Raw genomic sequence first — 15909 nt, forward strand, 5'->3', positions numbered from 1 at the left:
GTTGAGAGGTATGTCCAGGAGATACACCAGAGTGTACAGCCCATTAATAACAAAACTTACAGCTGTAGACAGTATGCAAGTTGTGCCACTAGAGGCATGATATTCAATGCCCACAGTAAATGTGCTGCTGTTTATATGGGTAATGTTGCAATACCCAGCTAAGTCCCTTTTCTACTCCAGTCCTTCCATTGTTCCAACCTTTATTTTCTTTTTTTCAATGTTCTTTTAGCCTGTTTACTAGTGAACAATCAAACTTCCTCCTATTAGTATTTAGCCCATTTGTTCCAACATACTGGGTTTCCCCAGCATGGAAGTAAATGCAAACTGGAAGGACCATCATCCAGGCAGCAATGAAGATGGCATGTGTCATCACTGGCATTCTGAAAATAACAGCAATTCTGTAGGTCCTTATCCACTTTCATACTGGCTGATGTTGGCCCTCATATCATGACTGGGTGCCCTATATCCTTCCATGTGTGCACATGCTTTACCCCACATGCTAATCAGGGCTACTCTCACTGGTTTGGGATTGGCAAGTTCATATCACATGATCTGAGATCATCTCAGTCATAGTTAGAATTTCTTCCCAGTAAGTACATAGCTGGACTGCTTCCTTCATTAAGTTCATCTTGATCTTAAATCAATAAAATACATATCTTTCACCATCCCTGACTCAAGAAAGGTGTTCAGAGTACTGAATTCCCCTCTAGCAGGTGGGTCTGGATCAGGACAATTCATATCTGAAAGTTCTAAGCCCAAATAAGGCATTGAATATAAGTTTTTATCTTTCTTTTCCCTTTACTAATTGCCATCTAACTTGTAGAATACTGCTTGCTCAGTGACACGATACAGAAATCATCCTTGAGGTGCTGAGGCAAAGCTTCTGTCTCATCTGCTTATTATGATACATGGCATCAGCCCTTCAGAAGGAAGCAGTAGCAGGAATGTGCCTCCAGACTAGTGTGACAACATTAACAAAGGCTGGTTCAAGGAGGGCAACAACTAGGCAGCTTGGTCATGGCACAACTCAGCCTAACTTGGACCTAGGTACAAGCAAGTGAAAAAAAAAACTTTCTTAATAGAGGGTTCATTCCACATTGGGTCAGAGAAATATTAAGGTTGCATTAACATTTGAAATAAAGGCTCTCACACTTGGCCCCTTGGTTTCTGGGGACCCAAACTGAGAGAATGCACTATCAACCAGGCATTAGGATATTGAATGCGCCATGACTCACAAAGCTGTCAGTGTGTAGTTGGCAGTTATGAGAAGATAGAGCAAAAAAGGTCCCCATGTGGTTAAATGGATGAAAAGGGTGGTAGATGAAAAGGAGATCCTTACAATGAGCCATGAACTGGCATCCAAATATGATCCCTCTTGATGAAGTCACAAACTCATAACTTTATATCTTACCTAGAATCAAACAAGGATTCATCCTCTTGTTTTTCCTTCACAGACACTAAAGCAGGCTTATCCTGGAGCTCCTCCTTTAAAATGGCTGACTAGATCTAATTGGCTGAAAATGAGGCATGAAGAGAAAAAGTCTTGAACCCAATTTCTCCAGTCAGCCACTTGATGACTCCTCCAAGCATCACTTCTAGTAATGAAGCTGGAAAAGTGCATGGGTAAGTTAATCTAGAGAGGTAATCAACTGAGAACACCCTAGAATACATACCTGGGATGAGAGAATGGGGTGTTTTACTTCCAGTTGCCGGGTCACTTGTAGAGATTTGAGGAGCAGAGCAGATGATCTCCATCTCTCTGATACACTAAGACTGCAAATAATGCGTACCAAGTTCTAAGTTGCAAATTGTCCAGCCAGCCCTTCAGCCAAAATCTAGGTGAAACTCTGATTCACCTTTCACATGTCAAAAATGGGCAGTTCTACTGTGCCCCCAAGGAGCTGCCTTGTGTCATTTTTATTAAATTCATAAATGCACCATTAAAAAAGAAAGGGCATATCATTTCATGCACTTTTTTACTGGTGATAGTAAGGATTAAGACTTGGATTGTACAAATATTATAAACAGTGAAGAATAAGTGTACTTACATAACTGGCATGTGACATTGCAATGTGAGTTATACAGGTCCACTACCATCCCCAAATGCAGAAACTTCTAGAAGAAAGATGAAAAATGCTGACTGGTTCAAGGGATAAACCCAATCACCAGACTCATTAAGGAGGTTGTAATATGATAAATCTGAAAATACAAAGAAAGACAGACATCATAAGCAGTCTTGAAACCAGGCATACATGATTACTGGATCTTAAATGATTAAAACTGCTCAAACAATGTATCAGCTAGTCATCCACACATCATGTCTTACCCAAGCATTAGAGGTATCTGTCAGTTTGCCAAGCTGTAAAGTTAGTGAAAAGAAACTGGGAGCCCTTACTTTAAACTGTCCCATTATGTGGAATTATTACAAGGACAGACCATTTTAAACTGGATGGCTCAGGTAGGAGCTTCCAAGGAATCCAGCTGTCATGAAATACCAAATATAAGACTCCGGACGTCATGCTCGTCACTAAATGCCATTATCTGTCCTTGCTTATGAACCAAAAGCAGCTGCACTTTAGTTGCTTACCAAGTAAAAATGTATGTGTGCAGCACGTTCAGATACCTTGCTGTACAAAAGTTTATTTTAAAAAGAAAGCTGACATTATGCAACTTCCTTTGTGCTTCATAAGCCCAAAGTTATCCATTTTATTTTTTACTGACTTCTTCAAATGAGAGAAATGAATATGCTTGGATTCCAGTTATATTGTCAAGCAGCCATACTTTATGAGCTGGCATGCAGCCTGCATCCATTTACAGCATGCAGTGACAAAGATGCTTGCGCAATAGTTACAGCAGTAGGGTTTATTAATAAACCCAGTGATACTGGAGTGTCATTACAGACAAGACAAGCTGATCTTGTTGATATAGCTGTTATGTAGTAACATATAGTACTATAAAGGATTATTCCTATTTCTGATTTTTGATCCATGGAAGCATACATAATGTTTGCTGCACAGAGCTTGAAGAGAAGAATATACTATTTCATTCCAGTATTTGTCACAGCCTTGTTACCTCTGAACAGCTGTGTACAGTCTATCATTTGCCAAGAACAGTCCAGTTGCATGCTTGGCATTAAGAAGTTATCAAGGAATAAACCTTTATGAACTGCATTTATATTTAATTTCTCTTGTCCCACTATCAATTCAAGTCCTGTGTGACATTTTCTCTGCTTCAAGCGACGTAGAACATATGGTTTCTATTTGCATAAATCAGATGCAAAGGCTGCATAATAAGAAAGCAGCTTTTGTAAAGTCTATGAATGATTTAAAATCTGTAATGTAATTTTATAAGAGCTGCAGTTTTTACCATATCATTTTTCCAGAGGTGAGTATGCTAAGAAATGTCTGCACTGCATTTATGCATGCTACACTAGATAAGTGATGTCATTCATGCATGCTACACTAGATAAGTGATGTCATTCATGCATGCTACACTAGATAAGTGATGTCATTCATGCATGCTACACTAGATAAGTGATGTCATTTGGCCACTCATACAATTACAGAAATTACTTTTACCTACTGTAGAAATTCGCTGTGCTTCAGATTGTTCTGCTTAAGAGAACTTCTCGTCATCTATTTTTATAGTCTTTAAGGAACTGCGGTTAGACTTGCCACCAAAATACTCATTAATTATGCTGATTGCCAAACTCTCTTACCACAGTTTGAAAGACCTTATAATCCTTTCTTTGATAGTAGCTAGAGCACCATCAGACAAAGCTTCCAGTCCATGCCATAATCTCTTAGTAAATGAAACACAATTAGCATGCATAAAAATACAGAAATTGTGGTGTGTGCATGTACATGCTTGCATGCGCGCATGTGTGTGTTTGTGTCTACATCCACATGTGCATGATTGTGTGTGCAGGTGTGTATATGTGTCTGCATGTAGGTGTGTGTGTGTGTGTGTGTGTGTGTGTGTGTGTGTGTGTGTGTGTGTGTGTGTGTGTGTGTGTGTGTGTGTGTGTGTGTGTGTGTGTTTGTGTGTGTGTATCCTAATGTTAGATCAACAAACCAAAGAATGATATAAAAGTATCTAGCCTGTATTGCTAGATATTTCATTCTAAATGCAGAGTTAAGTATTTTTCATGACTCTTCTTGTGTCTTAAATGTTTATCACTATTCTACCTACATCAGTCACCAGAGCAAGTTCACACAGAAGATGGCAGCTCCAAGGTTAAAAAAAACAGTAAACATCAACATAGACTGCACACTAATGCTTTAATCATATCACCTAAATCCATAATAAGTTACACTAAGCACTACACAAATAAATATTACAACAAAGACAAAAAAAAAACAAGCCAACTCCTTCTCAGTTGAAAACCAAATAAATCACAAATGTAGAAAAAATAATAATTTCTACTCTAACACTAACAAATAAACATTATAGAATTGAAATAATCCTCCCATCTAATTTCAAAATTAGAAAGAACTAAAAAACAAAGTACAAAAAATAGTTAAAGATCACAAATCAAGTATGAAAGAATCACCCACCCAATCATATTTCAGGACAGTTAACATAAAGGAAAAACTTATAAACCAAAAGTACGGTAAATATACATAAATTAAATAAATTTACATCAAGTATTCCTACCCATCCCTTGCACCGAAACAGCATACCCAATGCCAGAGATGCACCCAATAATTGAAAAATAAAAGCAAGATGGAAAAGACCTGGTTCAGGGCTGTGGAGAGCACCCCAGCCATACTAGGTTACACCTCCTCCCACACGTTCAGGCCACAAACTGAAGGTGTGAGAACTAAAGGAGGCAGTATATCAATATCATTAAAGATAAATACACCTCCAGATTAGTTCAACAGTATGATTCCCTAGAGATACTTCAGGTGCAATTAACTGTTGGTAGGACACCTATTCAAGTCATTCCCAACTACAGGACCCCCCTCCATGAATCAGGACACTCACTCTTCTATTTCGATCTACTTAAGTCTATCAAGATACATCCAAACACCATGGTTTGGGGCAACTTCAACTACTCATCCATTGATTGGGTAAATTACTTGTGCTCAAACTCACTTGCCCAAAGTTTCCTCGATCTCATTAACTCCAGTACTTTGAACCAGCTGGTTGACATCCCCACAAGGGAGTACCTACAACCTGGACCTGGTGCTTACCAATAAGGGGGACCACTTGTAGCACCCCCATTGTGAGGTCCTCCCTGGTGAAATCTGACCGCAAATCAGTGTCATTCGAAGTAACATTCAGACGTGACCCCTCCCCCCTTAGCAGCAACTAAACTACAAAACTTCTCCAAAGCAGATTATAAACTCTTATGGGATTGTATAAATAGCTTCACTGCACCCCCCAGATGAAATTGGCAGCTATACAGAGTTCTACACCAATGCTTTATTCAAACATTTGTGTAACTCCATTGACTCAGCCATACCTGACAGGACCAAAACAAGCTCCTCAAGTAAGAGCCAACCTGCCTGGTGGACAACTGCGATCAACAGGCTTTACAACAAGAATAAGAAATTCCTGAATAAGAGTAAGAGGTAGCGAGCCCTAAACTGGAAACACTCCATCCTCAGCTTAAACAAGCAAATAAGACTTCTTCTGAAGTCCTCCAAAGCAAACTACGAATCCAAATTAGCTTCCTCAACTAAGGACAACCATAAGGCATTTTTTAGTTACATCTGTAACGTAAAAGGAAAGGCCCAAATTTGTGCCACACTGGTAGTTAATGATACCACATATACTGAGCCTGCAGAAATAGCTAACCTGTTGTCCAACAGGTTCTGTGAAAACTTCACTCCCCTGTCCCCACCACACATACCCCATGACATCCTTACCACTTGCCCCCTACCTTGCATCTCTAAAGAGCAGGTCATAAAGGCCCTCTCTAAGGCCAAAAACACAGCATCTATGGGATCTTATAACATCGCAGGCTGCATCGTACATGAACTCAAACAAGACTTAGCAACACCACTGGGTACTCTTTTCAATCATAGTCTAAGCACCAGCTTTGTCCCAGCTGAATGGAAAATGGCCACCATTATTTTCCCTTGCACAAAGGTGGCGCTTCCACTGACTCCAGGAACTATAGACCTATTAGCCTGACTAGCCTTTTCTGCAAGGCCATAGAACGAATCATCATGGACCTTATTGAAAAAAATATAGGTAATCTCCAATCACTTGACCTTACTCAGTTTGGGTTTGTCAGAGGGAGATCATGCTTGTTAAACTCGGAGGACTTCTTTGAAACAGTCACCAAGGCCCTGGATGAGGGGAAATCTGTGCATACAGTCTACCTAGACTTAGTGAAGGTGTTTGACACTATCCCCCACTTGGGTATCATTGACAAACTCATCCAGATAGGTATCAACCCTTATATCTTTAGATGGATTGCTAACTGGCTCACTAATAGAACACAAATAGTCAGAAAAGGGGAATCCACCTCCAACAGCAGAGACTTCTACTGGTTGGAACCTATTTCTCTGAAGTACAAGCAAAAACTAAAGGTCTGTGGCTGATAATGTTTGCTGATGACTGCAAACTGGGAGTGGTCATAGAATCTCCAAATCATGTCAGCATCCTACAAGAGGGTCTTACACAAATGACTGGTGCAAAGTCATGGTCTTAAACTCAATGCAAAAAGAAAACTGTATTACCATCCCTTTCAGTAAGAGCAATCTTCCTGCTAATTACCACATCAATAGCAATACCCTAAGTATGAACTCAGTAGTGAGAGACCTGGGCACACAGGTTGACAGCACTCTTACCTTTGATCATCATGTCTCCACAGTGGTAAGAAGGACATTCTATATCACTCATCTCATAAGTAAGGGAATTGCCTCCAGAAAAAAAGAAGTTATGACCTCCCTGTACTCTTTCCTCATCAGGCGAATAATTGAGTACAATGCCCCTTTTGGTATGCATCTTTCCAGGCACCTGCAGTAACTGGAGAAACTACAATGGATCCTCACAAGGAAAATTCAAGTTCTTCAGCATCTGTCCTATGTGAATCGTTTGAAATCACTGTCACTTTATTCTGTTTCATACAGACTACTCAGAGGTGATCTCTGCCTTGCATATAAGGTAATCTCTGACCCTGCTTTATTGGAAACGTTGCATATCCGCAAGTCAAATGGTAGACAGGTTACTCATTCTAAAGACCTTAACCTGGTATGTGACATTAATAGAACCTGCTGGAGGGACAGATTTGTCTCCCAGAGCTTACCAGATCTTTGGAACAGACTCCCACTTCATGTCAAACAGAGCACCTCACTGGCCCTCTTCAAACACAATCTGGATGATTGGATGTGTAACCATAAATTCACCCTGGGGGTTACACCTGTATCCCTCTTGGACATGGATATTAGGTGCTAATCGTGGAAATAAAGGTAGAACTTGGCTAGGCTTTTAATGGCCATTGATCCCATAAAAGAAGTCCACAAAGCTTTAAAATGCATGCACTTAACATCTAGCATTCACATTATAAGAATGTCCCATAAAAGTCCTCTGATATTCATTTTCTCTTCTTCCAGAATATATCTGCAAATCTCACCAATTCTTCTGCAGACAGGTTCCCAATTCCTAAGCATCAAAACCACAGCCACAGTCTCTAACACATGCATTACAGACTTATTTCTAAACCCCAAATGTCATACCTGTTGTGCTACAAATATAGAGTGAGACAGATATACAGATATAATATAGATATATAATATATATATATATATATATATATATATAGATATATAATATATATATATATATATATTTATGTACAATGTGTGAGCATACACATGTATATATCTATATCTATCATACACACATGTACACACACATATGCAAACACACATATAGTCAGATAGATAGATAGATAGATAGATAGATAGATAGATAGACAGATAGATAGATAGATAGACAGACGGACAGACAGATAGACAGATAGACAGACAGGCAGATGGATAAGATAGATAGATAGATAGATAGATAGATAGATAGATAGATAGATAGATAGATAGATAGATAGATAGATAGACAGATAGACAGATAGATAGATAGATAGACAGATAGATAGATAAAGAGATATCAAACCAAGAGAAAGCTTGAGATCAACATGCAGCTGAAGTATCAATAAACTAATTAATGCTTAGCGCTTCATCCTATGATATTAAAACAGGACGTTGTCAGATAATTCTTTCAATAAAATGATACATTCAAATATAAAAACATCATTTCATTCAAAAATCTGTAGTCCAATCACATTACAATAATAATAAAAATGTAATGCATAATAACAACCCCATATATAAGCATGCAAAATGACTTACCGTTTTAACTCCTTCCTTTGCCCTTTAAACTGGTTTAATTGAAATCAATCCATATAAACCTGGATGGGGACATCAACTGCCATCTTCATTTGCCAATGAATCTCTTTATTTAGTCCACCCTCAACTCAGTACAACCGCCCCTCACATCTTTATATACTTTCTCCAAAACAAAAAAATAAAAATATTTTAAAATCTTGACCCAAAACAAAATGCCTATACAATGCATAGCACTGCTTGTTTCTTTTAATTAAATATACATGGTCCAGTACTCTTTCTCTCAACTGTGTCTCTGTTGTCACAACATAAAATGTACATAAAATGTAGCACATTACTGACTGGTGTCAACATAAAGCACACAGACAGTGACACTGGTGTATCTGGCTTCCTTACCATATATACTCCCAGCAGATAAATGCACAAAATAAGGGCTATTTGACATAACCCTATACAGCCTACAATCACCACATTTTAGGTGCCCTCAGCTCTTTGTAAATAAATCACTCTGCTCTCAAGCATCTACAACAAACTTTTAATATTTTGTCTTTTCTTATAGAAAAAACTCACAAGTGAATTTGTGTGCAAAATCTTCCAAATTTCCCTCATCACATTCTTAATCTGCTGTGTATCCACAGAAAACTGAATACCCACCATAGATTTTTTAATATGACCACTTTGGGCCACCTTCTCCACCTGCACTGAAGCAAAGTGCCTGTTTAAATGTATACTCCCTCAGGGTAATCTCGTTATCAAAACATGTCTCTTAAACTTGATATATAGATTGTAACATGAATGTCACTAGTGGCAAGCCTACTAAACCTAATAGCCTGAATTGCAATAATAATTCATTTCATATTATTTCAAAGTTGTTACTGTAACTGGAACTATTCAGATGTTGCACAAATAAATCTATTATTCCAATGCAAATCTCCACAGCCAAAAAATGTCATTATTGAAATGAGAATATAAAACAATCTTGGTCTTAAATTTAGAATTCAACAGTACTTTATTCTGCCAACATGCCAAAAACTAAGTTAAATTTTAGCAAAAGTGGAGGCCATTACAGCTTGAAGTGCTCGTGAAAGCAATGCATTGATTTGTAGTGTTTCTGACAGCATTACCAAAAACTGAAATTTTTAAGCTTTTATATCAAGAACCAAATTCTGAATGCTGTTTCCATTCCATCATAAATAATAAACATAATAAGCTGCAAAGCAAAAAAAGTTTCTGCATTAGCAATCAGGTAATACATAAGCAGTACTAAGCACTTCATATGAAGCTGGGGAAACAACATTGATAGCTGAGAAGGCTTACAATATGACAGCACGCAGAGGACTTTTAACAGTTATTGAAAGCTACATTGCTTCTACATTAACATGCAAATATTGCCAAAATGATATTCTGTGATCATGTAACAAAAATGGAAATATTCCTGTTGACTACATTTGGCTTTTATTTCCACTGCTAGACGTCAAAGAATGAACGAATCAGTGAATTATGTACTTCACTATACCTCCCACCAAATACACATACTAATTTGTTCAAACTGGAATCAACCTTCTGTTAGTTTGCAGGTACTTACTATGCAGCAAAAGATGCCTTGTTTTGCATGATGTGGCATCTGCACGAAATGGCAATATGCTAATTTTAAACAGTACAGAAGTAGTTCATGCAAAGACTGGTGAGGGCAGTATCTGAGGCTGAAACAGCCTGCAGCATTGTATAACTACAAGGTTTCAGTTAACACTTCAACCATTGAAACACTCCCCATAACAATATCTATGATCATCTAAAATGAAGAGCAATATTCATTATACTGAATGCTATGGAATAATGAATGAATGAATGAATGAATGAATGAATGAATGAATGAAAGAATGAGAGAATGAATTATGTAGCTCCCTGTATCTTTCTCTGATTTCATATGATACATTGGTTTAGTTAAATCCAATCTTCTGTAAGTTGACAGATAATGCTTTGTGTTTCACATAAAATAACACCTCTATGCAATGGCAGTTTGGTAAAGCACGAACAGAAGTGTTTCATACAAGTCAAGTCAGTTAATAATATTTATAAGACTAAACTTAGACAGCAAGCATTGGATAAATAATGCAGGAAACACTGGTAGATACTGCAAACTGTGTACATGGACCTAATGATAAGCACAGTTAGTATTTGGACTCACTGAGGACGTCCCAGAGAGAGTGGTTATGCACCAAGGCTTAGCTCGCAGCTCAATGTTTTTAATATTGCTGGTGGACTTCATCAGCAAACAGGCTGACGGGGAAAGATAAACAAAGATGCTGCATGCAGACGATGTTGTGAGACACATTTGTTTAGCAAATGGCCATCAGTGCTATAAGATTTGAAATAAAGGTTTTAAATCACATCTCTAATTATTGTAAAAATAAAGAAGAGAATAGTAAGCACACTGCCAGGTTTGAACCATGCTTATTGTAAGAAAATAGTAGCACACTGCCAGGTTTGAACCGTGTTTATTGTAAGAAAACAGTAAGCACACTGCCAGGTTTGAACCGTGTTTATTGTAAGAAAACAGTAAGCACACTGCCAGGTTTGAACCGTGTTTATTGTAAGAAAATATTAAGCACACTGCCAGGTTTGAACCATGTTTATTGTAAGAAAATAGTAGCACACTGCCAGGTTTGAACCGTGTTTATTGTAAGAAAACAGTAAGCACACTGCCAGGTTTGAACCGTGTTTATTGTAAGAAAACAGTAAGCACACTGCCGGGTTTGAACCGTGTTTATTGTAAGAAAATAGTAAGCACACTGCCAGGTTTGAACCGTGTTTATTGTAAGAAAATAGTAGTACACTGCCAGGTTTGAACCGTGTTTATTGTAAGAAAACAGTAAGCACACTGCCAGGTTTGAACCGTGTTTATTGTAAGAAAATATTAAGCACACTGCCAGGTTTGAACCATGTTTATTGTAAGAAAATAGTAGCACACTGCCAGGTTTGAACCGTGTTTATTGTAAGAAAACAGTAAGCACACTGCCAGGTTTGAACCGTGTTTATTGTAAGAAAATAGTAAGCACACTGCCAGGTTTAAACCGTGTTTATTGTAAGAAAATAGTAAGCACACTGCCAGGTTTGAACAGTGTTTATTGTAAGAAAACAGTAAGCACACTGCCAGGTTTGAACCGCGTTTATTGTAAGAAAATAGTAGCACGCTGCCAGGTTTGAACCGTGTTTATTGTAAGAAAATAGTAAGCACACTGCCAGGTTTGAACTGTGTTTTTTGTTAGAAAATAGTAAGCACACTGCCAGGTTTGAACCGTGTTTATTGTAAGAAAATAGTAAGCACACTGCCAGGTTTGAACTGTGTTTATTGTAAGAAAATAGTAAGCACACTGCCAGGTTTGAACCGTGTTTATTGTAAGAAAATAGTAAGAACACTGCCAGGTTTGAACCTTGTTTATTGTAAGAAAATAGTAAGCACACTGCCAGGTTTGAACCGTGTTTATTGTAAGAAAATAGTAAGCACACTGCCAGGTTTGAACCGTGTTTATTGTAAGAAAATAGTAAGCACACTGCCAGGTTCGAACTGTGTTTATTGTAAGAAAATAGTAAGCACACTGCCAGGTTTGAACCGTGTTTATTGGAAGAAAATAGTAAGCACACTGCCAGGTTTGAACCGTGTTTATTGTAAGAAAATAGTAAACACTGCCAGGTTTGAAACGTGTTTATTGTAAGAAAATAGTAAGCGCACTGCCAGGTTTGAACTGTGTTTATTGTAAGAAAATAGTAAGCACACTGCCAGGTTTGAACCGTGTTTATTGTAAGAAAATAGTAAGCACACTGCCAGGTTTGAACCGTGTTTATGGTAACGGGAGAGAATGCCAAGTAATGGGACACTGGAATGGCTGGTGGGAGGAGGTGCCCATCACCCTGCCTAGGATCCCATTTGACCATGATCTGACTCTGGAAATGGGGCATCTATCACATTATGCAAGTATATAAGAACTCCAAATACTACATATAAAGTGCTGCAAATTATCAGGCACTAATGGCTGCATCACTATTTCACAGACACAGGCTGTCACAAGTTCACTTGCTTGATATCCTTGCTATGAAACAAGCCTGGTCACAGAGAAGTCTAATGTTAGTACAGCAAATAAAATTTACCTGCCATCTAGTTGCATCAGAATCTTTGTGTGAAATATCCATAACAGTCTATGAGCGAGAAGTTAGCTAGACAGATCCCAGTCCCTACAGAGAATTCTGGTCAATATAAAACCACTTAACATGTTTGTCTGTCCATCTTTGCTACATGCTTTGCTCCCTCTGCCATATCCACAACCTGCCCTTACTATCTTTCCCCCACCTTTGTTTTTTGCATGTGAAAAAGTGGCTGTTACCATCCCACCTTTCATGCATTAAGACCACCCTTGTATATGTGTGTTTACCTCTACATGCTGGCCTCCATTTTTCTACTTTCCTCTTTATCCAATTTCCTCCCATTTATATGATGAATGAGTTGACATTTTGGTGTGCAGCCCTGCAGTGGTCTATCTGGTGATCCCTGTGTTGTCCTTCTGGTGTCAGACAAGTGCGAGATGCAGCTTTGCAGCACTACATTGCATGAATAAAATAAACTGATTTGGTAGCACTAGCCTACCTACATTGTGATGTCCATCACATCAGCCACATGTCTATCTGTAGAACTCCTCCAGCTGGGAAGCAGCCTAGCGTGGTCTCTCCCATTAACATCATGCTTCTGTTTGTTACATGGCCCTTTGCTTTGTCTGCTGGTGCTACTCCATGCTTAATGCATGTCTGATTAGCTATGTATCTCCTGGCACAGAGACTTTCTTGGAAATTAGCATTGCACAGGCATGCAGAATTTGGGCATACATCCCAGCCAAGGCGCTGGTGAATGTGTCCTATGGCCTAAAATACTAAACTCCATGAAATGTCATGATTTTGTAGTGCTCAAGAAAACTCACATTTTGTAATGTTCCAATATTTTCCAAGAAAAAAAAATACATTGTCTTTACCTATCATGCCTATGACACAATTTACAAATAGTATGTGCCGTTTTCTGCATCTGAGATTTTCTGCATCTTGGTAGTCAATCACAAACTGGCCACTGCAGCAGGGTATGTTTTAAACATTAGATCCATCTGACACACAGCTTTATTCATTGCAAATTACCCCCGCAGTCTCATATAATGGTATACATCAACATTTTTAAAGGTATTTATTACGGCTCTCTGATAAAGTTTTATTTATTTATTTTTTTTATAAAACCACTATTCAATCACAGCAACAATAAGCAAGTTAAAGAAAATTAATGGTGATAGCTTAATAGATGGCATAATAAAATGGCATGCAAGTTCAGAATAAGGTCATACCATTGCATGAATTAAGCTGAAACCTAAGAGAGCAAATGTAGTTCTAATAAATATGGTCATTGCATATCACAATTTTACATGAGTACTAGGGCCAAAAGGAAAGAAAATACCAGAACTGGTCAAAAACATTTCTGTGGATTTTGTTGATTTGTACTTAAGGGAAATCAATGAGGGTCAAAGTCATTATTGTATAAAAACATGAAATTCTGTTCTCCCTAAATAGTGCTTGTCTCTTGACCTCCTGTTTGTGCAATGACCATATTTAATAGAACCAAATAAGATTTCAGTAGTTGTCATCTCTGTCCTTTGTGCCTTTAGCCAGTATTTTTATTTCTTTGAACTCCTATTAGAGCGGCTTACATTTCTGAGATAAAGCAGTGTGGTTCCTATGCATATCGTTGCTATTCCCGGTGCTCTGTACAAACTGTGAGGCCTATAGATAATAAGAAGGAATATCTTGAATTTTCACATTCCTCTAAGTGCAAGCAAATTAAGAATGATGATTGAAAATGCCCTTCTCTCAGCTAGAGCTGAGTATTTCACTCTGAATAAATATAAGGCTCTGTCTGCTGGACAGTTACTTTCTAGCTGGTCTTGTCAAATACAGCTATAAGACAGAGGAATGGACAATAAGAAAGAGAAGGAATTTTTGGAAACAGTAATGTCTTAAGCTGAAGTCATTAAAAGGTAATAGACAGCAAAGCGTGTGTACATCTTGGAAGAGTTTAACAGAAATGTTCTTTCAGTGAGCTAAATAAGTTATTTATTACCATGTAGGGACTGGAAAGTAATGAACACACAGCTGATATTGTAATGAAACAAACTGGCTTGTACTGTTTTACTGTTGCAAGCTACGTTTTTTTTTAAAGAAGTCCTTATACATTTCATGATGACTAAATATTTTAATTCCACCTGACCTAAATATGAACAAGTGGACAACTCTGGTGGTTATGGCATTGTATTCTAGCATATGCTATCTGTTACACTGCCATGTTTTGATTTCAGTAGAAACTCTAGCATATGCAAAGAATTTCAAGTGGAATAAATTGATCACTTTTTGAATGATAACATCATCCTTTAATGTTACTGGCTGCAAATGATACATTTATCACCCTCTAGTATCAAATACCCTGCAGAAACAACACATTTGAGAAAATAACCAACCCTCAGAGGAATGAAGGTCTTAAAGATGCAATGTTTTGTTCAGATGATTTTTCTTATCAACAGACTGGAAAAGTTACAGCTGTCTGTAGCAAATGTTTCTGCCAGCTACTTGCCATGAATGAAAATGAGTCCTATGAGGAACTAGCAGAAAAAAAACAAGTAAAATGAAACAGCAGCAGGAGAAATGTATACATAATCTTAAACATTGCCCACTATGTGATCATTAACTAAGTATCCATATTTCCAGTCATTTTCTGTATGCTTTTTAATTTTTTTTTCAAGTCATGCTTGCATTGATTTTTCATTAATTTACGTTGATTTCTTATAACCATTTATATTGGAGAGAATCTGGTCTATATTCATCAGTGAAAGATAACTTGTTATTGCTGATGTGCTTTCGCCAACTGATTCCAGTACTAGGCCTATAGTCTCTCAATAAAGGGGTTGCAAGGTTGTACACACACTAAGGTATGAAGCCCAAAGCAATGTCTGTATAAATACTCAGGGTGCACTAGTAATTATAACATCAAATGTAACAAAGGCTAGACTTTGCAAGACTATGGTTATTACACAGCTGTGTGTTGAGCACCATTGTTAGCAGTAGAGTTCAGCTTCAAGACCAAATAGCCTGTTTTGGGTCATTAACATACACCTGCAAAAATTATGTTGGGTAGTAGTAGTAGTAGTGTTAGTAGCAGCAGTAGTAGTGGCAATAGGAGAGGTAGTAGTAGCAGGAGTAGTTGTAGTAGTGGTAATAGCAGTAGTAGTAGGTTGTAGTAGTAGTAGCAGTATTAATAGTAGTAATAGTTGTAGTAGCATTAGAAGTTGTAGGAGTGGTAGTTGTGGTAGTAGTAGTTGCTGTACTTGTAGCAGTAGTAGTAGCAGTAATAGTATCAGTAGTTGTACTAGTTGTAGTAGCATTAGTTGTAGTAGTAGCACTATTTGTAACAGCAGTAGTAGTAACAGCAATTTGCAGTAGTAGCAGTAGTTGTAGTAGTAACAGTAGTATTAGT

General features: G+C 37.8%; 1 protein-coding gene across 1 annotated transcript in view; it reads left to right on the forward strand.

The window, feature by feature from the left end:
* GRM1 (glutamate metabotropic receptor 1) overlaps positions 1-15909 on the forward strand; it is a 3392621-nt gene that overhangs the window by 1696760 nt on the left and 1679952 nt on the right. The gene's annotated exons all lie outside the window — the stretch shown is intronic.

This window comes from Protopterus annectens, chromosome 1.part0 (genome assembly GCF_019279795.1).
Source record: "Protopterus annectens isolate FY-2018-M chromosome 1.part0, PAN1.0, whole genome shotgun sequence".
In the NCBI taxonomy this organism is placed as follows: Eukaryota; Metazoa; Chordata; order Ceratodontiformes; family Protopteridae; genus Protopterus; species Protopterus annectens.